The sequence below is a fragment of the Palaemon carinicauda genome, chromosome 24, assembly GCF_036898095.1.
Source record: "Palaemon carinicauda isolate YSFRI2023 chromosome 24, ASM3689809v2, whole genome shotgun sequence".
Classification (NCBI taxonomy): Eukaryota; Metazoa; Arthropoda; class Malacostraca; order Decapoda; family Palaemonidae; genus Palaemon; species Palaemon carinicauda.
This window is the reverse complement of record NC_090748.1, coordinates 12019908-12044720: the sequence shown is the minus strand read 5'-3', so window position 1 is coordinate 12044720 and position 24813 is coordinate 12019908. Positions and strand designations below refer to the sequence as shown.

General features: G+C 45.7%; 1 long non-coding RNA gene and 1 other non-coding gene across 3 annotated transcripts in view; both read left to right on the top strand.

The window, feature by feature from the left end:
- LOC137618084 (uncharacterized) overlaps positions 1 to 24537 on the top strand; it is a 68827-nt gene extending 44290 nt beyond the window's left edge. For both annotated transcript variants that reach the window (XR_011039721.1, XR_011039720.1), the window contains exon 2: positions 23367 to 24537. This is a non-coding gene — a long non-coding RNA (uncharacterized lncRNA). The remainder of the gene's footprint in view (positions 1 to 23366) is intronic.
- Positions 24025 to 24165, top strand: LOC137618554 (U4 spliceosomal RNA). Its single transcript, XR_011039765.1, has one exon. It is a non-coding gene; the product is annotated as a U4 spliceosomal RNA (small nuclear RNA).
- Positions 24538 to 24813: the final 276 nt, after the last annotated feature.

Genomic DNA, 24813 nt, shown 5'->3' with positions numbered 1-24813 from the left:
TCCCGTTTGCGGGTTAGGTTGCGCTTCCGATTGTTTTCTAAATTGTTTAAGTGAAATTATAATTGTTTGTAATTTAACTTTTCAGCTTCTTCTCCTTGGGGAACACTTCCCTTCGGAGGATCAGTGGTTCTTCCTATTAGTGAATATTTTTAGCTGATTTAGATAATTGTAAATTTTGTTTTATTACAGTTACTCTCCGCTTCCCTTCTCCCGTCGATGTCAACCTGGGAAAGGAGGGCGCAGTTCTTATTTTATGTTTGTTCTGTCGGTGGTCTCCTTTTCCTTCGCGGACTAGGTGTTCCTCCCGAAGGAGTTTTTTTTTGTGACATAATTTATTTTATTTTTCCTCAGTTAGCAATGCAGTTCTTATTCGTAGACTAAGAGAGCCGACAAAGCAGAGCTGTTCTGTTCATGCCTGGGGAATCTGCTGTCATTGCCAACCCTCAGAGGACATCATCCCTTCTCTTAGAATTATGCCCGTGGCAGCACCTGATCAGCACTTCATCTTCGAGGAACTAGCTCTGGCTACGCATCCTCAGGCAGCGCTCTTGCCAGATCATCTTAGAGCGCTACCAGGAGGTTTGCCTCCAGGGGCTGGACTACTCTCCCTTCTGAGGGAAAGTTTTCCTCCCCAGGTGTGGGGATATTTCCCCCTTGTGAGGGAGACCTTCCCTTCATCTTCATCACTTCATCGACTCCGACTGCTGTTGCTGTCTTCACCTAGACTATGCTCCCCCCTTGCTGAGTCTCTTCCTTCGGGGTGTGACGAAGGTGGGAGAAGGTTGTGAACTCAAAGGCAGATTGGAAACGACTGAGTTGTTTATTAAGGAACACCCCCCTTTATATACAAAACCTCAAGGCAACAGGACACAACATGTTCGAGAGACAGACAATGTCAGAGCAAAACAGCAGACATGAATTTTCATGTTCGTTTTAGTGCGAGGGAAGAGCGAAGATACAAGCATTATATATACAAAAGGAATTATGTACAATTGTGTGACACACGGTTGGTACATGGCTCCCCCTCTAAAAATGACATACTGAACATGTTAAATAGGTACCCTGAATCTGGAGAGGTAGTAGTAACACTGCGCCGATTAGCGGCAGTGAGTGGCTGTAGAAGTCGTTGGTTGGGGTGCGAGCGAGTGGTGGATGATGGTTGGCTGTGTTGCCGCTCCGGCTCGTCACGGGGTAGGCGAGTGTGTCCTACGGCATTCATAGGCGTGTGTGTCCTACGGCATTCATAGGCGAGTGTGTCCTACGGCATTCATAGGCCTACGGCATTCATAGGCGAGTATATCCTACGGCATTCATAGGCCTACGGCGTTCATAGGCGTGTATGTCCTACGGCATTCATAGGCCTACGGCATTCATAGGCGTGTGTCCTACGGCATTCATAGGCCTACGGCATTCATAGGCGTGTATGTCCTACAGCATTCACGTCAGCTTCGGTTGAAGTTGAATAGGTGTCCTCTTCGTCACGAGTGGAGGCGTTGATGGAGGTTTTGAAGGTCATGAAGTGGCTGTCCATAAGGGCACGAAATAGGTTCACCTCACGAGGAGAGCTGTCTGCGGCAGGTTGCAGGCGAGTGATACTGGTCATTTTCCCGAGGGTGAGCGAAGCCCTTTGGTCCCCCAACGGTTGTTGAGAGAGCTGAAAAGGCGTTGCTATACGGGCGGCTGGCGACGGCGAGTACTGCTGCAGAAGGTATGCGTTGACGGCGTCATAGTAACGGCGAGAGGTGGAGGGGGGGGGGGGAGGCGGGAGGAGCGAGTCACTCCGGGGTCACCAATGTGACGAAGGTGGGAGAAGGTTGTGAACTCAAAGGCAGATTGGAAATGACTGAGTTGTTTATTAAGGAACACCCCCCTTTATATACAAAACCTCAAGGCAACAGGACACAACATGTTCGAGAGACAGACAATGTCAGAGCAAAACAGCAGACATGAATTTTCATGTTCGTTTTAGTGCGAGGGAAGAGCGAAGATACAAGCATTATCTATACAAAAGGAATTATGTACAATTGTGTGACACACGGTTGGTACAGGGGGCAGAGCATAGTCTTAGGCAAGTCTCTCGTGCGAAGTGATCACCTCGTTTACGAGAGGCCCACTCATAGGGACTCCTCTTCGGTGGATTGCTACTGCTGAAGGTCAGCTTGCTGATCCACCGACCCTCATGTGCATCATCTGTTCCTGGACCTTCTCCTGACGATGCTGCAGCTAGTCCTCGGATTTCGGTCCTGGACTCTTCTGTGGATCATTCGCGATCTCCATCGGTGGATGTTCGCATATCCCAGTTCCTGATCGTCCTACCAGCTGATCTACAGACCTACCGTCGCCGTTCCTGTCCCCGGTACAGCCTCCTGAGGCCCTACCTAAGCATGCAGCTGCACGCAAACGCTCTTCAGCTCGCCAGCGCCCTGCAGTGTACCAGTGCTCACCAATATCTCGTCAATGCCAACCTGCTCTGTCACCCTTTACAGAGCGCCCACGCTCTCCAGCTCGCCAGCGCTCACCAGCCAACCTATGATAGCAGGCACAACAGCGCTCACCAAAATCTCTGCGCTCGCCCGCGCAACTTCGGTCTCCTGCTCGCCAAACGCTCTCCTGCACGCTAACGATCTCCTGCGCGCCAGCGCTCTCCTACGAGCTAGCGCTCTTCTGCATGCCAACGATTTCCTGTGCGCCAGCGTTCTCCTTCACGCCAGCGTTCTCCTTCACGCCAGCGATCTCCTGTGCATCAGCGTTTTCCTACGCGCCAAAGCTATCCTCCACGTCAGCTCTGTCCTATGAGTCAACAATCTCCTGCACGCCAGCACTCCTCTGCGCGCGCCAGCAATCTCCTGCTCGTGCGTGCCAGCAATCTCCCGCTCGCGCCCACCAGCAATCTCCCATGCACGCAGTGCATGCCAGCGCTCTCCTACGTCCAAGATTTTGGTCGCAATTGCGCGTCTTCCCGCCTGCTCACCCACGATCACGCGCCTTCGCACCTGCGCGCTCACGATCCTGATCTCTCTCTTTCCTGCGCATTCTAGGGAGACTGCACAACACCCTACACAGCGCCTTATTGCGCACCAACGCTACAGTACTCTCCTGCGCACTCGTGCGAGAGGCAAAAAGAATGAAAACTTTTCGAGAAAACTTTTCGACAGGTCACCATTTCCCCATTCCCCTCCCCGCAAACGCATTACAGCATGGCCACTGGGAAAAGAGGGAAGAGGCTTCACAGAAGGGTTCAAGATCCTGAAGATTCCATCTTCCAAGGCGAATCAACCGCATCTTCCATCGGTCGAGACTCCTCACGGAACCCTTGGTCCCTTTCTCTTCAGGAGTTTTTCCTTACAGTACCAGTCAGCAAACACGATCTGAACGTTGCCAACGGCCTATCATTAGCTCTCAAATCTCTAATTACCAGAACGCCAATCACTAGCCCATCGACCGCCGTTCACTAGCCCGCCGATCGCCAATTTCTAGCTCATGTTCCACCAATGAGAAATCATCAACTGACTGATTGCTTGATCACCGTTTGCTGATCGCCAGATCGCTAATTGCTAGCTCATCTCTCTCTGATAATTGACCTCCAGTCTCGCCAATTGCCAACGATCTCATATTGCTAGGGTGCCGATCACCGATTGCTAGTCAACAACCAGTCATCAGCTTGCTGATCACTAGATCGCCAATGGGCAGCTCATCTTTCTTCGATCATCGACCTCAACTCCTTGATCTCTGATGTGCTAATCGTCAGCATGCTGATCTCTAGCTCACCGATCATCAATGGCTCACCAATCACCAACTGACGATCATTAAACCATTCTGCTGTCTCTCAGGGCTCTCCAAGCCAATCACCAACTCATTAATTGCCAACCTTCCTTGGCCGACTGACCAGACAGTTTTCATCCGCCTGTCAGTTACCATCTTCTGCTCACAGATCACCGATACACCCGATCATTGGCAGTTCGCCATTCACCAGCAGTTCGTCACTCAGACTTACTAGTCGACCTCTGCCCGTGGTTCCCTAGATCTGAAGGCACTTCGACGTCTACCACAAGCTATAGCTTCGCTATGATTGTACGCCTGGAGACTACCCAGTACCTCCTCTCTCAGAGAGGCTTTTCGCAATAAGTTGTGAAGAGGTTGTCTAGATATCTGAGGAATTCCATAGCATCAATCTACCAGGCAAAGTATAACGTCTTCTGTGGTTGGTGTCATGGGAAAACGTATCTCTCCACTAGATACCTCTATTCCAGCAATAGCGGAATCCTCAAGTTTATGCAGGAGGAAAAGACCCCTTTTCAGTTTCGGCAGGTAAAGACGATCACTCAGCCTTGATCACAGATCTCTTCTGACTGCAATCCTCACTTCAAGCCTCAGCGAGATATTCCTGCTCTTTTTGTCTTACACAGAGTGGTCTACCGCTATGGCTTCCTCGATCGCTTTAGAGTATCTGATCAATTCTCCTCTTCTAGATCACACAGAACTTCAACGGTGGGCCAGGTATCCTTCGTTTTCCCCGAGTGGCACCACTCCGGTAGTGCTAAGCATGACATGCAATTAAGGGAGTTTAGCACACACTCCCATCCTGGAACCTAATCCAGCTCTCACCTCTGATGAGAGGGGTAAAGAACAAGTTTCAACCTTGGTGCTTAATACCTCACTCGCCACTGAGAACTTATTTCACACAAGCACAGTGCTATTGGTTTCCCCAAGCATCCATCGGCTCGCCAGTTCTCTTCAGCACTCTCAAACGTTCATCCCTTACGAACATTTTCATCGAACCACGATCACATTTATTACCACATCTGCTTTTACTAGTATGCTGATGTGCTGTGTGTCTAAGGGATTAGGTTGCCTCTTCTGCTCCCTGTCTCTTCCTTTCGGTATATGGTTACCTTACAAGTCGACATCCTCATTGAATCGAACGATCTTCGTTACTTGTGCATGCTCCCTTGCCTATACACCACCACCATGCAGATAGAACAGCTCTACACAGCAGTTGCTGCAATAGAAGTCTTCCAACCACTTGCCTCTGCTTCCTCTCTGATGACTCTGAACAAATCTTTTGAACATAATCCCTTGGGGTTATTTGCTTCCCGTCTTCACAAGTTTGAAAACTTGTTGGATTTCTTTCACGGCTCTTAGGTCGATTCCATGGATCCTCTCCTTGGCCCTTCTTATCTGCATTAGGAGTCAAAACCCTGTGGGTTATTCCCCCCTTTTTTTCCTTCCCGCTGTTCCAGTGGATTGACTTCAGTGGGATTCTCTTCAGGAGAAGCATATTCGACCAACCCTTAGCTTTAACGGCCATACCATGCTGGAAACACTGCTTCTCATCCGATCAGCGAAGACAAGCAACGGGGGGTCTGGTCAGTACTTGGACGGGTGACTGCCTCTGAACACCACCGTGATTGGTGTGGTTGAAGTTGTTCTTCTTTGGTTGTAGCTGCTCTAGCGCAGATGTGGACTTCCTTGTCCCTCGCATCACCAAGGAAAAGCCTCTTTGTCGTGGCTGGGAAAGGGATGTGGTAGACATCATCAATCTTCTTATCCAAGAGATAACTCCCATTTTCTTGTCCTCGTGGAGGTTGCCCTTTTTTGGGTACGCATGTCTTTCCAACAAGGACAGAGAATTCGCAGCTCAGCTACAAGAGAATACATTTTCTCTCTTCCTTCTACCTGTGCGAGGAAGATTCTCTCTTTAAAAACGCTTTCCGAACATCCAGTCGGAGGCCCGTTGTCAGGCATTACGTCTTTGAACAGAACAATTTGTTTTCATCGAGGTCTCTCTGAGCCTCTTCTGTCAGTTCCTACTATAGATATCTCCAGTTCTGTCCTCTCCTGGAACAGGTTAGTTTTCAAACTCTATCTGGCGAGGAGAAAGCATACGTTCAAACAAGCAGTTAGTCCACAAGACTTCCTGGGTACGTTCTACCACTAGGACCCTTACTCCTAGATTCCAAAATGCATTCATGGAGGAAGTATCTTCGACCATCAAGCAGTTTCTCATGAGAAGGTTTATCGTAGTGTCAACCTAGTTTGTCAGGGTCGGCTTCATTCTCCAAAGACTTCTGTGACTGATCTTCGTTACCACCGAGATTCACCCCGAGTTTACCGAGATCGGAGGATTTGAGTAAATCTCGAGAGATACTCAGCTTCCTTATCAGAGACAGGTACCCTGGGATACATCCATCGTCGTCATGCAGAAGTTTCTTCCGCAGATCGACGGTATTCTAAGTGGAGGGTGACAGGAGTCTTTCTTCTGCAATACGCTCTTTCAGCCAGCATTGGTTACATCTCTTAGGTCACCGTTTCACTCGGGTTCATCAAGCCCGTACTGGATTCCTTTGAATCCAACCTCTTGTGGGACATGAGTAGGGCCAGGAGTAGGATCCCCCCCCCTTTTTTTTCGGATCTGTATGAGACCCGAGAAGACGGTTTACAAACGGAAATTTCACCAAGGAGTCTACCGCCTCATCCCTTTTCCAGATTGAACTCTTCCTTCAGATGCATCAAAAGAAAGAGGGGCGACCATGCTGTACCACTCCAGGCTCTGGGCAGAATCCGAACGGTACCGTCTCTTAAACCTCCCAAAGATGAGGGTAACTTTGGTAACTTTCCTACGGATAAAAGGTACCACCCCCTATGTGATGAGCACAGATTTGAGCTCCGGCTTGTTTCTCAGGAAGCACCTGATGTCGACCCTCAACTTTAGCTAGAACTCGTGGATGGGAAACAGAGTGCGGCCAGGGGATTGCCTTCAGGGGCTGGAACTATCCCTCCTGAAGGAGAGTCCCTCCAACCACTGGTCAACAATCTTCCTGCTTTTGGGGAGAGTTGCCGACTACGGCAGCAGATGTTGGTCTTGTATTTCTCGTTCACAGAAAAGAATTCCTTCACCTGTTGGTCTCCCCTTTGGAGGATTCTTCCAGTGAAAAGAGGGATTCACTCACTCTCCTGCCGAGAGAGCAGTTCCTCCACCAGCCAATGTGCAGCAATCTTCCTGCTTGCTGGAAGGATCGCCAACAGCGGCAGCTAATAGTGGTCACCTTTCCGGTCTGCAAGAGAATCTTCCCTTTCCTGTTTAGTCTCCTCTCCCGGGGGATTCCTCAGGCGGGAATTGGATTCACCCATTCCCCACCATAGCTCTTCAGAGCAAGCCTTGTCGTCAGCAGTCATGTCTCGTTAGAAGACTCGTCTTGTTTACTGAAGTAGATCCTGGGAGATCCAACAGAAATTGAATTCATCCATCTCCCCCCCCTCCCTTGATCTTCAAGAGCAGGCTATCAAACTCTTCTTGCCCAGCAGACTCATATCACCAGCAAGACTCGTCTTGCCCAGCAAACTCTTCATGCTCAGTTGACTTGTCTGCAACACCCGACGGCGATCCCGAGAGAACTCCCTCAGCGACTCTAACAGCCATATGTGAACATCTTTCACAAAGTAGTATCTCCACTGCGACTTCACGCCTGGAGACTATCCAGCCCCTCCTCTCTCAGAGAGTCTTTTCCATAACAGGTTACATAGAGGATGTCTAGATACTTGTGTAGATCTTCGGGTTCGGCCTTCCAGGCCAAGTGGACGGTAGTTGGTATCATAGAAGGGGTTATCTCTCCCCTCGATGCCACTATGACAGCATTAGAAGAGTTCCTCGTTTACCTTCGAGAGGAGAGCTTCTCTCGGTCTCGGCAATGAAAGGTCACCCCTAGTCCTTGAGCCTTGCCTTCAGACCGAAAGGGATTAACCTTTTCTCTAGATCAGCATCGCCCCTCCTCACACAGAGTTTTGAGCGTAAAGACCCTTGGTCGGAAAGCAGACCTCGATCCAGGACCCCAAGCAGCAGATGTTCACCTGACCTCGATGGCAGGTCTCCTGCTCGTGTTGTCTTGAGTTAAGAGAGTCGGCAAACCATATGGGCCCCCCTTAAAGTCTCTCATTCACGGAAATGGGCCAGGTAATACTTGACCTTGTTTCTGCAGCTCAGATCCCAGAATCCGAACCCTTCGGTCTGGGAGTCTTTGGCAGCATTACTAATGATCCTAATAAATGGTTACTATGCCAAAGAGGAACTGGAGGCCCTACCTCATGGAAACTACAAGAGCTCATCTCCGAGTGTTAGCACTCTTCATCAGCTCGAGGAAAGTCAAGAGAAGATCACCAAGAACACGTTCTCAACTATATTCGGTCAGTGACGATTCTCAGAGGCCTTGACTCTAGGGATGGTCATTACTGACATCTTTCAACGGAGAGCTTCCCAGTGAGATTCTCTTCTCTATTCGTCATTCATAATAGCACTCAAGCACTATTACTTCAACAATCATTTTTCGAGTCTCCTAGCGAGTCTCCTCACCTAGACAACACACACTAGACCTTTTTTCCTGAGCAAGAGCCAGCGCTACCTCATCAACGCTAGCAATCATGTCAACGGTAGCACACACGTGTGTGCAACTTCAATGAGCTCTTGACGGCGGCAGCACACTGATCTTCTTGGAACCTAACCCAGTACTCGCCAACACGAGGAGGAATACAGCACACTTGTCAGCCTTGGTGCTTAATACCTCACTCGCCACTCGGAACTTGTTGTTTTCACTCAAGTACAGTGGGAACGGATTCCCAATGCATACATCTTATTAGAGCTTCTGCTTATGAGCTTCAGCTCTCAACACAACAACAAATGGTCATGTAAATGCTTAAGGGCCTGCAGATGCGCAAACTTCTTCATCGGCTCACCGGTTCTCGTCAGTTTGCACGAACATTCATCAGACCACTACTATTACTACTACAGTACTACAACTGTAGTGGGCTGACGTGCCTTGGGTGTTAGCGATCGGTCGCCTCCTCTGCTCTCTTTCTCTAACTTTTTTTTGTCACTTGTTTTGGTATAGGGTTACCTTACAAGTCGTTTTCTTCATATACTTGCTTGACAAGATCTACATTAGTAGTGCATGTGCTCTCACCCATACGCCGCCAAACCTCACTGGGAAGGTAGAACATAGGTCTACACAGCGAATGCCTCAATAGAGGTCTCCCATCACTTGCTCCTGCCACGTTCTCCTGTGATTCGGAACGAGACTCAAGAAACATAATCCTTCGGGATTATTTTCTCTTACTTTTCTCCGTGAGTTGAGAGCTTGTGGGATTGTTTACTCAGTTTCGGGTTCCATTTCCTTATGATCTCCTCGCCCTGTCACTCCTGCATTGGACGACATTCTTATAAGACATAACTCTTCAGGGTTATTCTTTTCATCCCCAAATTTTCTAGGAAATTGAGTCAGCTCATGCTTACGTTTACGAACTACTGTATAGCAAACACAGATTCGAGGAATCTTCTCCTCTTTACACCTTGTTATCATGTCACCATCACCCCAGGTTCCCTCAAAACTTGTACAAAGCAACTTCGATCTTCCTGCTACAGGGTTCTTTGGGAAGGCTAAATACGGCCAACCCAGAGTTAGCTCAGCTAGCAGAGGGAAGGCGAAGTTTGAAGCTTCGGCCATTTGCCTTTAGGGATAACACCCTTTTCATCCGTGAGATGGTTTTACCCCTAAGGGACTGCGATACCTCTCTGAGTTAGGAATACTCATCGCTTCTTCAACCATGACTCGTCCAACCAGCGGGAACACTTCGATCCCTGTAGCAAATCCTAATGCAAGATCGTACAAGGCCTCTCACCAAACTCCCCGGAGAGTTATTGAGGATCAATGTTCATGGGATCCCAGCTCGTGAAAAGGTGATCTAAATTGATTGACGAGATTTTCTCCTACAAGGGCTTACGCGAACAAGAGTCTTTCGCAAACCCCACCCAGTGACCAAGGTTGACTACGGGGGCAGAGAATCCGCAGTTAAATCACATAACAAACCCAACCACCTGTAGAGGGGCAATAGCTGACCTCTACAATCTATGCAAATCCGAACATCTGTACGGACATGCGGATCAGGCATTACGTCATCAATGCATGATTACTTTTTTTCATCTGAATCTCTGAACTTTTACCGTCAGTTTTCTTGTAGAAAGTCTCCGTTAAGCTGAACTCCAGTTTTCAATCTCTCTTCCCGGAACAAATTTGAGCAACAAACCTCGTTCAGGAGGGAGACGACTGGCTCAGTTAGATGAGCAGTCAGACCCAAGGACTTCATACACTGAAATAGGGAGACTTACCACCAAATTCCAGTTACTCCTTTTTCAAGGAAGGATCTAAAGAATCCTCCTATACGCCCAGTAATACCTGTTGTAGATCTGGTTTTTTCATCTTAATCACACCTCCGTTTTGTCACTGGATTCACAGGGGCGACATTCGTCTGTCAAGACACTTGGACGAATGGCTATTTCTAACAGACTCGGGGTCATCCCTTCTACATCACCAAGTCAGGCTTCTCGAGATCTGCCGCGTTCTGAGGATTGGAGTAAGATCTCAAGAAGTCATCCCTTCAGCCAACACAGATCTGGTATTCCTAGTTCCTAGGAGTACTTCTAGTTGTCAGACTAATAAAGTCTTTCCTTCTGTGAGCAGATTAGAAAGATTGAAGAAGATAGAGGCACCTTCCTTCTACTAGGTTCACTGGCATCTCATCAGTTACTCCTGGGGAATTACTCATTCCGGGAAGGACACCTGTCCGAGGAGTGCAGAGTGACTAACCAGGGAGCGTCGGATCCCAACCTCCTCTGGGGGTTAGATCTTCCACCTCCCCCTCCCCAGATTCGATACTCTTCTAAGATACATCAAGAAACGGGGGCCCACACGTGGCATCAAACAGCCTCTGGACTCTGGTCCAATTCCTAACATCATTGCCACATGAACCTCCTGGAATGAGGGCAGCTTTCTGACCCTCCAACATCGCTCCATGATGTTGATGAACGACGACACCACGGGAGTGGCTTATATTTAGTCAATCAGAGACATTCCTCTTCACAGCACCTATGCCAACTAGTTGGGGAAATGCTAAGGTGGACGAAGACTATTCAGCACCCTTGCAACCCTGCTCTACCCAGAAAAGGGAAATGTTCTGGCAGGCAGTCTAAGTATTGACTATGATAGTTGGTTCTGAGTGATTTGTGGATCTTCAAGTACCCAGCAGAGTCCCAACTCTGTAGGTTTCACTGACAGTAGACCTGTCTGCCATGTCTCTGATCGACAAGCTTCTGAGGTACTGCTCGTCAGTACCTTTTTCACAAACGCTTGGCTAGGGGCCTTCCGTAAACAAGGGACAGCATAGATGTCTACGCGTTTCCCCCTCCCCTCTGGTTAACCTAGTAAGATTACTGAAGAAGTTGGCGCTCTTTTGGGCATTATTGTTGCTACATTGCCACCAATACTTATGAGGCTGCCCCTGAGGTAACTTTTCTAACTCATACAACTGTGGAGGTGTTGCAGGTTGTGACATGTGTTGGTGTGATCTCTGCTGCTTTTGAAGAAGCCTCTGTGCCCTCTTCTGTGAGAGTGTCGACTTTGGTTTCCAAGGCCTCGACTCCGAAGATGGCTGGCAAGAGGAACACACAAACACATCCTTCTTCTTCCAGTTCTTCTCCCTCTGTTTTCTCATCTTGGTCAGATTCTTCCAACAATGCTGCTTGTAAAAAGTCGTCAAAGAATTTTAGGAAGATCGATCAACATGGTCTCATATGACTACAACCAATCTCTCCTCATATGCAAGAGAGTCGCAGCACAAAACCAAGAATAGACCCAATCAGGAAAGGTGTTTTTGAAACACAGTAGAGAAGTACATCTCCTATCGTCACGAGACTGAGCACCATTGCGGTGGGGTGAAGTGCTCCACCATTTTCCTTTTCCAGGACGCTTCACCAATCCCAGAGTCTTGTGAGGCTCCGAGCGATCTTCCTCCTCATTTGCGAAAGAGAGACAAGTGCCCTAACGAGAACCAACCAAACCAGGAAAGGCGTTTTGATGCTGTAGTATTATTATTATTATTATTACTAGCCAAGCTACAACTTTAGTTGGAAAAGAAAGATGCTATAAGCCCAAGGACTCCAATAGGGAAAATAGCCCAATGAGGAAAGGAAATAAGAAAATAAATACAGTAAATGAGAACAAATTAACAGTAAATCATTCTAAAAACAGTAACAACGTCAAAACAGATATGTCATACATAAACTATAAAAAGACGTATGTCAGCCTGTTCAACATGAAAACATTTGCTACAATTTTGAACTTTTGAAGTTCTACTAATTCAACTACCCGATTAGGAAGATCATTCCACAACTTGGTTACAGCTGGAATAAAACTTCTAGAATACAAAGTTAAAGAAACATTATCAATACTGAGATCCGGATTTTGAGGAGCCACTGTCCTTGACCTACTTACAATCATTTTAGCTAGATCTCTAGCAAGGGATTCAGCAACCCCAGATCTACATTCAGGGGATGGAATTGATGCAAAGAGAGTAGCATCATCTGCATATGCCACAAGCTTGTTTTGTAGGCAAAACCACATGTCATGTGTATATAGTATGAAAAGTAATGGGCCAAGAACACTACCCTGTGGAACACCAGATATCACATTCCTATACTCACTATAGTGCCCATCAACAACAACTCTTTGGGATCTATTACTTAAAAATCAATAATAATGCTAAGAAACGACCCACCTACTCCCAACTGTTTCAGTTTGAAAACAAGGGCCTCATGATTAACACGGTCAAAGGCAGCACTAAAATCAAGGCCAATCATACGAACTTCCTGACCACAATCAAGGGATTTCTGTACAGCATTGGAGATTGTAAGAAGGGCATCACATGCTCAAAGGCCTTTACAAAAACCAATTTTAAACATTTAACTTAGCCGGTGGATATATATATAGCTAACATCTCTGACGTCCGGCAGAAATTCAAAACTCGCGGGCGATCGTAGGTTGGGTTGCTAGGTGTACACTAGCGTCACCACTCGCCAGGATACTGTAACCATTCCTCAAGTCCTGTTCTTCTCTGCCGCTGTGGCGTAAACATTGAAATTTTATTGCTCGCGCTGACCTCAAGTTTTCTACAGCTTTGGTGAAGTACTTGTTTTTTGGTTAATGGCTTTCGCTTGGTTGGTTTTTCTTACGACTTTTCTTGAAACTCTTTTTGATTTAACTGTTTTTGACCCTTTCTTTATTTTTGATCTCTCTCTGGATATTCCAAAATGGCTGACCCTTCCCCTGTGTATAGGAAATGTGCTAAAGGGTGTAACAGGCGCCTTCCAAAAGCTTCCATCGACCCCTACTCTATTTGTAACAAATGTAGAGGTAAGATGTCAGTAGGGGGATCGATGTGATGAATGTGTAATTTTATCAGATACCGAGTGGCTTGAGTATGAAAAGTACACTCGTAAGTTAGAGAGAGATAGGGTCAGAAGAAGCTCTTCTCATTCTCGAGAATTTTCCTCTCCCCATGTCCCTGAACCTTTTCCTCCCCCTGTAGTGGTAGTTTCTGAACCCCCTACTAGCACTAACGAGCCTTCACTGATGGACATGATGAAGGCGATTCATGCTCTTGGTGCCAAGGTCGAATCGCTTGCTACGGATAGGAATCAACTCATGTCCGATGTAAAATTGTTAAAAAGTGCCAGTGTTAGTGAAAAAAGTGCAAAAAATGTGTTCAGTGTTGCGGAGGGTTCGTCTGTTCGTACTTGCTATTCACCCAGTCCGAGACCTCTTTCAAGCTCCCCAACCCCTGAGAGAAGGAATGTCAAAAGACAAAAGGGAACGATAGGTTTTAAACCACGAACAGACGTTCCCTCACGAGTTGCAGACGTTGATCCTCACGATCGCCCTTATCATAGGAGAGGTGAGACTAAGTTCTCCTCATCCTCCGAAGATGTTAACGTCAGTAGGAAATTCTGGCGTCAGGTTTCCCGACCTCTCAAGAGGAAATGGGTTCCTTCAGAACATAGTCAACGTCCTGGCTGCAGTAATTGGAGCAGTCCAGAACGTCTACCTTCATCGGAGGAAGGTTCGCCTGCCAAACGTTCCTTTATAATGTCTGGTATTGTTGCTCCGGAGGCTCCTGCACAGGGTCACGGTTCTGTTGTTTCGTCTGGACGTTCCAGACGTGACGTGAGTGCTGCTGCTCCCATTATCCTCACTGACGATGCGGAACGGACGTTACCGAAGTCACGTTCTGATCCTCGTGTTCGGGATCCTAATTTTAGCGTGCTGCAGGACATGCAGTCGAAACTGTCCACTTTAATGCAGTCTTACTGTCCAGCCCCTGATCGACAGGAACCCTTGCTTGCGGAGCGTCACGGTTCTGATAAGCGTGACTCTTCTCATCAGACTTCTAAGCGTGAAGTTTCACGTCACGCTGACGTGACCCCTAGTGTTAGGCATGCTGTCAAACGTGACGCCGATTGCCAGCTTCAACGTAACGTTGAGCGTCAGTCAATGCAGTCCCGACGTGACGTCGACCCTCATCCTCTGCTTGTTACTCATCGGCAGGTTGATGTAGGCTGTCAAGCTATTCCATCCCGACTTCTTGTGGACTCACCATCTCGTAAGAATATCGAACTTTCGGATGAAGTTTATTCTGAGGAGGAAGCAGATGATCCCCTTTCCACAGCTGTACCTTTGGGTATCTTGTCTGAAGAAAAGGAACCTAGAGCTGCCCAACAATCTATGGATTTTAAGAAGATCATGACTGTTTTTAAAGAAGTTTTTCCTTCGCATTTTGTTCCTGCTGCTCCACGCTCGCCTCCTTCAGAATTCACTTTAGGGTTGGCTGCTAAAGCTCCCTCTTTTACTAAATTGGTGCTGTCTCGGTCGTCTAAGAGGGCTTTGCGTTTGCTGGGAGAATGGTTGCAGACCAAAAGAAGTCTTGGCAAGTCATCCTTTGCCTTCCCTCCAGCTAAACTTGCTTCTCGTTCGAGCGTCTGGTATGGCACAGGAGAAGTTCTCGGCTTGGGAGTACCTGCCTCTGCCCAGGGGGACTTCTCAAGCCTGGTAGACTCTCCTCGTCGTCTAGCCATGAGACACTCAAAAGTGTTATGGACTACCTCGGAACTTGACCATCTGCTCAAGGGAGTCTTCCGTGCCTTTGAAGTCTTCAACTTTCTTGACTGGTCGTTGGGAGCCTTGAGCAAGAAGGTGTCTGCTTGTAATAATGATTCTGTTGTTCAGATTATGTCCTGTATGGACAAAGCAGTAAGGGATGGATCCAATGAGCTTGCTGCTCTTTTTACTGCAGGTTTGCTTAAGAGGAGAGAGTCATTGTGCTCTTTCTTAGCTACGGGAGTTACCCCTTGTCAGAAGTCGGAACTTCTTTATGCACCTCTCTCTCGTTCACTTTTTCCCCAAGATCTTGTGAAGGATATAGCGTCATCCCTTGCCTTAAAGGATACCCATGATCTAGTTTCTAAAACGGCTCGCAAAGTTTTACCGTCGTCGTTTTCAAGCAACAAACTGAGGTTGGATACCCCTGCTTCTAGGTTTATTCTTCCCTTTCGTGGCAGAGCCTCCAACAGAGGCAACTCTCGTTCTGATGGTAGACGAGGTAAGAGGAGGGGAGCCAGATCAGGTCGTGGCAGAGTCTGACTGCCCACAACTTCAGACAGCAGTAGGGGCCAGATTGAAGAACTTCTGGCAGGCTTGGGAAAGAAGAGGAGCAGACCAATGGTCTGTCCTCTTGTTGAAGGAGGGGTAAAAAATTCCCTTTGTAAAGAAACCTCCTCTTGTTCAAAATCTGATAGATCTTTCTCCCAGATACCGAGAGGAAGCAAGAAGACTAGCTTTACACCTACAGGTGTCTCTCTTGTTAGAGAAGGGAGCTGTGGTGAAGGTTTTAAAACATCAGTCTCCAGGCTTTTACAACCGCCTCTTCCTGGTTCCAAAGAACACAGGAGGTTGAAGACCAGTGCTGGACGTGAGCGCACTCAATGTATTAATCCTGAAAGCAAAGTTCACTATGGAAACTTCCAAGTCTGTTCTGGCAGCAGTAAGGGAAGACGACTTGATGGTCTCTCTCGATCTCCAGGATGCATACTTCCATATCCCGATCCATCCGACCTTCCAACATTATCTAAGGTTCGTGTATGGGAAGGAAGTGTACCAATTTCGAGCTCTGTGCTTCGGTCTCGGCACTGCTCCTCTTATATTTACGAAGCTCATGCGGAATGTAGCGAGCTTCCTGATTTCGACAGGTGTCAGAGCCTCCCTATACCTAGATGACTGGTTACTCAGGGCGTCATCCTTCAATCGCTGTCATAAGGATCTCAGATGGACTTTGGACCTAGCCAAGGAGTTGGGTCTCCTAGTAAACAAGGAGAAGTCGCAACTGACCCCATCTCAAACTATTCTCTATTTGGGGATGGAGATACGGAGTCTAGTTTTTTGGGCTTTTCCATCGCCCACAAGACTAGAGCAAGCTCTCTTAAAGATTCGTCTTTATCAGAAAAAGAGCAGTTGCTCTGTAAGGATGTGGATGAGTCTGCTGGGAACACTCTCGTCACTGGAGCAGTTTGTCTTCCTGGGAAGACTCAATCTACGCCCTCTCCAGTTTCACCTCAACCAGCATTGGGACAAGGAGAAGGGCTTGGAAGCAGTGTCTATTCCACTCCCAGAAACGGTCAAGACGTGCCTGATATGATGGGACGTCAATCTCAGACTTCAGGAAGGCCTCTCTCTCGAACACAAGAACCCAGACCATGTGTTGTGCTCAGACGCTTCGGACTTGGGGTGGGGAGCAACACTAGGCAGACTAGGGTGCTCGGGCCTTTGGTCCAAAGACCAGGTATAGCTTCACATCAACCAAAAGGAGCTTCTTGCAATTCTTTTGGCCCTGCAAAGTTTCGAAGGACTGATTTGAAACAAGGTGGTGCAGGTAAACGCGGACAATACCACAGCGTTAGCCTACATCTCCAAGCAAGGCGGGACCCACTCGCAGTCTCTTTACTTAACTGCAAGGGATCTCCTAGTTTGGTCAAAGGAGAGAAAGAATCACCCTTCTTACAAGATTCATTCAGGGAGAAAGGAACGTGATGGCAGACTGCCTCAGCAGAAGAGGACAAGTCATCCCCACAGAATGGACTCTTCATCAGGAGGTGTGCGAGAAACTATGGCGGATATAGGGTCGTCCGTCCATAGACCTGTTCGCAACCTCGATAACGAAGAGGCTTCCAACTTACTACTCTCCAGTTCCAGATCCAGAGGCAGTCCACATCGATGCATTCTTACTGGACTGGTCTCACCTGGAGGTTTATGCATTTCCCCCCTTTCAAAATCCTTCACAAAGTCCTACAGAAGTTCGCCTCTCACGAAGGGACCAGGTTGACGTTGGTTGCTCCCCTCTGGCCATCAAGGGAATGGTTCACCGAGGTACATCAATGTCTGGTGGACATTCCAAGGAGTCTGCCAATGCGGTTGGACCTTCTCCAGCAACCTCACATGAAAAGGTTCCATCAAAGCCTCCACGCGCTTCGTCTAACTGCCTTCAGACTATCAAGAGAAGAGCTCAAGGGTTTACGAAGGAGGCAGCTAGAGCTATTGCCAGAGCAAGGAAATCCTCTACCATCAGGATCTACCAGTCCAAATGGGAGGTATTTCGAGATTGGTGCAAGGTCACCTCTATTTCCTCGTCCTATACCTCTATAGCTCAAATCGCTGACTTCCTGCTACACCCTAGGAATGAACGTAACTTTTCTGCCTCTACCATTAAAGGTTACAGGAGCATGTTAGCTGCAGTGTTCAGACACAGGAACATTGACCTCTCGAACAATAAAGACCTTCAAGATCTTCTCAAGTCTTTCGAGACTTCTAAGGAGCATCGGATAGTGACGCCAGCTTGGAACCTGGATGTTGTCCTTAAATTTCTTATGTCTGAAAAATTTGAACCTTTGCACTTAGCCTCTTTTAAAGACCTTACTCTGAAGACACTTTTTCTAGTGAGTCTTGCTACCGCAAAGAGAGTTAGTGAGGTTCATGCCTTCAGCAAGAACGTCGGCTTCTGTTTTAATAAGGCAGTATGCTCCTTGCAGTTTGGTTTCCTGGCCAAGAATGAGCGACCTTCTCATCCATGGCCAAAATCTTTTGAGATTCCCAACCTGTCGGGTGTGGTTGGTAACGAGATAGAAAGAGTCCTGTGCCCTGTGAGAGCACTTAAATATTATCTTGACAGAACCAAAAATTTACGAGGCGAATTTGAGGCTTTATGGTGTTCGATCAAGAAGCCCTCCTTACCGATGTCAAAGAACGCCTTATCATATTTTGTCAAGTTCTTGATTAGAGAGGCTCACGCTCACTGCGGTGAGACTGACCTTCGGTTATTGAAAGTAAAGACTCATGAAGTTAGAGCGGTGGCAACATCAGTGGCTTTCAAGCAAAATCGATCCCTACAAAGCATTATGGACGCAACCTACTGGAGGAGTAAATCTGTGTTCGCTTCACATTATTTAAAGAGCGTCCAGACTCTTTACAAGGACTGCTACACTTTGGGACCATTCGTAGCAGCGAGTGCAGTAGTGGGTGAAGGTTCTACCACTACATTCCCCTAATCCTAATACCTTTTTTCTTCTCTTGAAACTATTATCTTTTTGGTTGTATGTGGAGACTGGGACAGTTTTCCGCAATCTTTTGATTTTAGCGTGTGGTCAAACTTGTTTCTTGAGAGCACCCAGATCAAGGGTATTGGTTGAGGTCCTGTCATAGGGGTGGTCACCCCAGATATGACAGCTCCTAGAGGTCTTTCAGCCCCCTGAGTGGATCGCTGGGCTTCATAAGGATAGCGGACTAATGAGGCAGAGAATCATAAAAGTCAGCTTCCTTATCAGGTACGAACCCTTAAGTTTGTTTTTTTATCAAAACTCTTGAGTTATATTCCTATGATGTTTACTGCTGGTCTCTTACCCTCCACCAAGGGTGTCAATCAGCTATATATATATCCACTGGCTAAGTTAAATGTTTAAAAATTATATTTTCATATTAAAATAAATTTTTTAACATACTTACCCGGTGGATATATATACAGTAATTAAACTCCCTCCCTTCCGCACCTCTAGAGACCCTATGGGCAGAGAAGACCTGAGGACTTGAGGAATGGTTACAGTATCCTGGCGAGCGGTGGCGCTAGTGTACACCTAGCAACCCAACCTACGATCGCCCGCGAGTTTTGAATTTCTGCCGGACGTCAGAGACGTTAGCTATATATATATCCACCGGGTAAGTATGTTCAAAAATTTATTTTAATATGAAAATATCATATTGCAAACTAAGGAATAGATAATTACCTTCAGCAAACCTATTAAGACGTTTTGCCAGAATACATTCAAAAACTTTGAATAATATGGGAGTTATGGAAATTGGGTGGTAATCAGTTGGACTTGAGCTACCACAAACACATTTACATAGAGGAGTAACATTATCAATTCTCCAACAAGTGCTAAAAGCTCCTCTTTTTGCTAACTTGCGCAAAATAACAGAGAAATTTGGAGCTAAGAAATCTGCAGTTTTTATAAAAAGAATAAGGAAAAATACCATTTGGGTCTATACCTCCATAAGCATCAAGGTCCATCACCAGAGCTTTAATTTCACAAGATTGAAAAGCTAAACTAGTTAGTTTAGCTTCAGGAAAACAGGAATGAGGAAGTTCAAGTTTTTCATTACTCTGTTTACTGTGAAAAACATCAGCCAAAACGGTTGCCTTTTCCTTTGAACAGTGAGTGACTGAGCCTTCTGGTTTAAGTAAAGGAGGAACTGTTGCATCTACACCAAAGAGTGCTGATTTAAGGGTAGACCACCATATATGTTCCTGAGTTGTACCAGAAAGGGTTTCTTTTATGGTTAAATTGTATTCCTTTTCAGTTGAAGCATAAACTCTCTGAGCAAAACCTCTAAGCTGAGTATAGTTATTCCAGGTCAAATGTGATCTGCTACCCTTCCAAAGATGATAGGCCTCCTGCTTCTCCAAATAAGCACGTCTACAATCATCATTGAACCACGGTTTGTCCTTCACTCGGTACCTTAGCACACAGGAAGGGATACGCCTATCAATTATGTTGACTAGATTCTCATTCAAAGGGACAACAGGATCAACACTACCATATAATTGTGACCAATTCAAGAACAAAAGATCATGCAAAATCCTATTCCAGTCTGCTTGAGATTTCATATAAATTTTACATGAGTATGATACATCAGGGACAGGCTGCTCAGTCTTCACTACTAATGAAATCAAGGCATGATCAGATGCTTATGCTTTGAAAAGGTGTTAGGGTGCTGTAGTACAGAAGCTTATACTTTTGTTAATGGTGCTTTGATCTCGTTTAGGACTGAGCATGTATACTACTGTATCATTGGCATGAAGGGGAACCACCAATTGATTGTTCTCCTCATGATCTAACAGCAAATTATTGTTCTCCACACATGAGCGCTTGTCACCTGTTCTTTCCCCACATGACCATTCCACACACCGCTAAGGTGTCCAGGAATAGCAACAGCTGACCACCCAGAACGGCTCTCAACACTTATGAGCAACGTAATGTCATATTGTATACGTGCAATTGACAATAAGATCTTTCCCCTCCTGGTGACCAGTATGTACATAAATGCTTATGCTCCTTTGCCCCCTCCCCGATACTGTGCTCGCTGGCGTATACCACAGAGACTAAAGTATTCATTACTTCATCAGTCTCAGGGAAGTAGGTGCTAGAGGCAATTCTGTGTCTGAAGGGGAGAGCAGTCATGTTTGATCAAACCCCCTTTTGCCTCTTCAGAGATGCATTCCCTGTTCCATTCACGGTCCTGAGTGTGTCTACTCTGCGAGGAAAGAACTGTCTTCCAAGGTGATTGTTGAGACCACCACTTTTGTGAGAGGAAGAGGAGTCTCAGGTTTTTAACACTTCAAAGGCACGTAATCTCAGTGCACCAGAGGCTTATAACCCTCAGACTGAGCTTTTTTTTTTTTTTGTCCATGTTCTTGCTCTCATTTGTGAGTGTAATAAACTTGGAGAGACTGCCGTGGCTCCTTTGAAGGTGGTATCTGCAGCCATTGGTTAGAGTTTTGGCATCTCTTAAGGATCCCACATTTCTGTTGAGAGACTTAAGGCAAGACTGTTCAGCTCTTTATTAGTCTGCTGCAATGGAAGCCTCTCCTGTGGCCAGTCTCCAAGCAGCTTCCTAGCACAACCACTGATCTGGTGCAGTCACATACTTTGACATTACTCAGGATTTTTCAAGTCATGATATATTGGTGAAATACAGGAACTTGGTTGTCTGGTGGGTAGGCAGTTACTTTCCTGACACACCAGTCACCCAACCAATGGGCCAACTAGGTCCTGAACAGTAGAGATGCAGTCATATCTTAATTTTCCTGGAAAGTTGGACAAGAGGTAACATTGGCATTGAGGAATGCCTCGATGTCGGAGACTACTTCTCTCTTTCCTTAAAAAATGTAGAAGCAGTGGTGAAGTGACGGAAGACTAACCTGGACTATTTCATCCTCTGAGCAGCCACCTTTAGGGATGAAAGGCCTCATAAGGAAGTTGTGACGAGACTGAAGTTCATGCTGTCGAATCAGTTTTGAAGAAAGCTCCATTTACCCCAAAACCTAATTGGGTCCCCCAGTTGATTCTTCTTTTAAGAAATTGCAGACAGTGTTCCAACTTTTCATGCCCAACCTGGCTAGTTCAGGAAAGGCAGTTGAGATAAGAGGGGAGGAGAAAGGGGATGCTGAAATCTGCAGTCACCTCTTCTAGTGGTAACGATTGCCTTGATGCCTGTCATGCTGTTGAGCATTAGGAGCAGAGCAGTTAGGTAGAAGTACTTCAAGATGGATACCTTCTATCCTTCAATCTCCCCTCATTTGCACACTAATAGCTTTCCAGAATTTCCTCCGAAATTGTTCAAAGTTCTGGTATTGGTGGTAGAGATGAAAGTTACATTTTCTTGGTGAAGTAAACTAGAGCTCCAGTTTGTTCAGCAGCAATCTTTTATAATGGATACCTCCTATCCATTGAAGTCCTTTGGCTTTCCTTCACTCGCACGCTAATGACATTTTCGTGAGTTTCTTCCAAAAATCGTTGAAAGCTCTAACCTTGGTAGCAAAAGTAAAAGCAAAGGAGAAGAATGCACTTGAAGTTGTTTGAGATGATCTCCTGTGCTCTACAGTAGAAGTTGACTTCCTGGTGGAGAAGTCAATTGGATCTGGAAATCAGGCATTGATCACCTCTCCCCTAAAGCAGCTGTTCAGCAAACCACGCTTTGGATGGAAACGACACAAGCTGTACTGACCTCCATCAGAAAAAAAAAAAGACAAAATGCTTTCAGTGGATCTGAAGAATCTATATCAAGTACTAAATCATCAGTCGTCTCGAAGTACCTCGACTTCTTCCTCCATAGAGTACAGTAGTGTGTCAATCCAATACCCTGTGTTGCAGACTGTGCACTGGTCCCTAGGTGTTTTCACAAGCGTTCACACTGGTGTTAGCTAGGAACCATTCCCACAGGACATGTCTCAATGTATCTCGACGATTGGTTGATCCTCACCTGCTTTGAGAGGCGGTTGCTAAAGGATCAAGATTACATGCTTTTCTTTTGTCCCAGTCTGGGCAATCATGATAAAATGGTTAAAGTCAAATTTCACACCCAAACAAAGGTTGAGGTACATGGGCATGCCGAGTCTTTCCATCAGACGATTGCAACAGCGTGCTCAGAGATAGCACAACTGTTTCTGTCTAAGACAGTAGTACTTCCAGCTCAATGTTGGCAGTCTTCTTAGCCTACTTCATTGGAGAAGCTCATTCCTCACAGACAACTCCAGCAGAGGTCCTTGTACAAGGATATAGGTTCAAGTGTGACCAAGTACCTTTTTATCACGGTATGGGCATAACCCAACGTCTATAGTATCCCTATTTACAGATCGTTAAGAGATTTGCAGGAGTCCTTACCTTTGCTCTTGTACAGGACCAGGTGCTCTGACAACTAGCAGGAAAGCTGAGCCGCCCAGAAATTTGGTTCGCAAGGACTTCCTCCCTCCTAAGAAAGTCTCAAAGGAAGATGATTTGTATTCATGTAGGAACAAATCACATGTAACTTATTTTTCCCAACTATATAAATCCAAGTCATTCAATTTATACTTTCTGTTTCAACCACCCTACAAGTCCAAGGCCTAAGGGTCAAGTGTTAGCCTTAATGACCGACAGGTGGGTGGAGCTTCCCCTGCTCCACCAATCGGTAGTTACAACTATCTCGTTGAGTTTTAATGGCTGTTCCAACTTTGCTGATATCATACTCCTTGTAAAGGACTCGGGTTTATGTAATTAGGAAAAATGTAAATTACTTTAAAAAATTTTAATTACTTCTACTAGTGAATTTAAATAGCAGAATGCACAAGTTAATTTGATGATTAAGCTGACCTAATCATTAAAGAACAATAATTTATTTTTTCAACAGAGATGGCGCTATTCTTCACGGCAAGTGTACCAAAGTGAAGCTTTCTGAGCAGCTAATGAGATAACTACAATGGATTGCCAGAAGCCAATTAGAAGTCTAGTGTACTAAATCAAAGACTCCGACAATGAAAGACAACCAGAAGTGTCACCATTTTAAAGGCAGGATAGAATTTCTTAAGCATGTTGCAGTTCACTATTTCTCCATAAAGTCTGCTATATATTATATATGATGTGTATTAAAGATGATAAGCATTGCCGGCATGAGTGGATTCTTTTTATTTGGTTTTAGTAGCTGCAGTTTTGGCTTCTTTATTGGAAATATAAGAATTATGAATTTGGACAACAAGCCTGAGAGACGTGTGCAACTGGAGGAAAACGCTGTAACCAATGTACGATGTAAAACGGGAAAGGTTAGACAGCAGTACAGAAGAAAGGAAGCAGGAACGGAGGTATAGTTGAAGGCTATAAAGGTACTGCAGTTTTATAAGAATCTTCATTTAAAATCTTGGCTATATAAACTGGGTTTCCATTTACAGAATTTTCACATTTGCACCCTTTCTTTTGCACAAGTTGTGTACCACAAACTTCATCTAACTTAAATAGGTTCAAAGGTCTTCTATAATTGAGCTTGATTTATGAATTTGGGCTATATATCCTAGTGCTTTGCGCAGTGGCAGTATCGTAACCAATGAGGGTTAACCGAGGTGTGATTATTACTAGTTGAAAATTTCCCTGTCAAACCATTCAGAAAATGGGAAGAGCACTTTGCTTTAGCCTGAATTACAGTACAGTACATTACTTTGCGCCCTTTCACCATTTCCTATTTCTATACAGTAGCTGCAGTTTTATTTTCAATGTCTCCCACATTGGTGGGGAGTGCAATTAGCGTATATTTAACAACAAATACTTTACAGCATCCCCTCTTCAACCTACACCCATTTTTATAGCCTTCCACTTTATCCCCCTTCCCATTTAATTCTCTCTTGCAGTCAAACCTCTTCAACTGAGATTTCTCACATGCACATAAATCATTCTTATAAATGGGGAGACCAATTGTCTATCCACTTCATTCTAGACTGTTAAATGTTTTTGCACTATTCTGTAGGATCTTTTCATTCCCAACCTTGTAACAAGGTACAGTACTCTAATAAAACCAGGATCTGCAACCAAAATATCCTTGTATGCTTTAATAACACCTCTTGGCTATTGGATGTTATCACTAGTTACAGTATTTATGGAGGCAATAAATCCTTCTATATTGTACTCTCTTATTCCTTAACATATTACCAGTGATATTTGTTTATATTATTTTTAGATTTGAATTTTTCCACTTAATTGAAGCTTAGTATTCTGAAAATAAGGGTTAAGTATTTTGAAATGGAACAACCACCCTTTCTGCTTTTAGTTATACAGTACTTTGTTGAATACTAGCAATTTGGTTCCATATA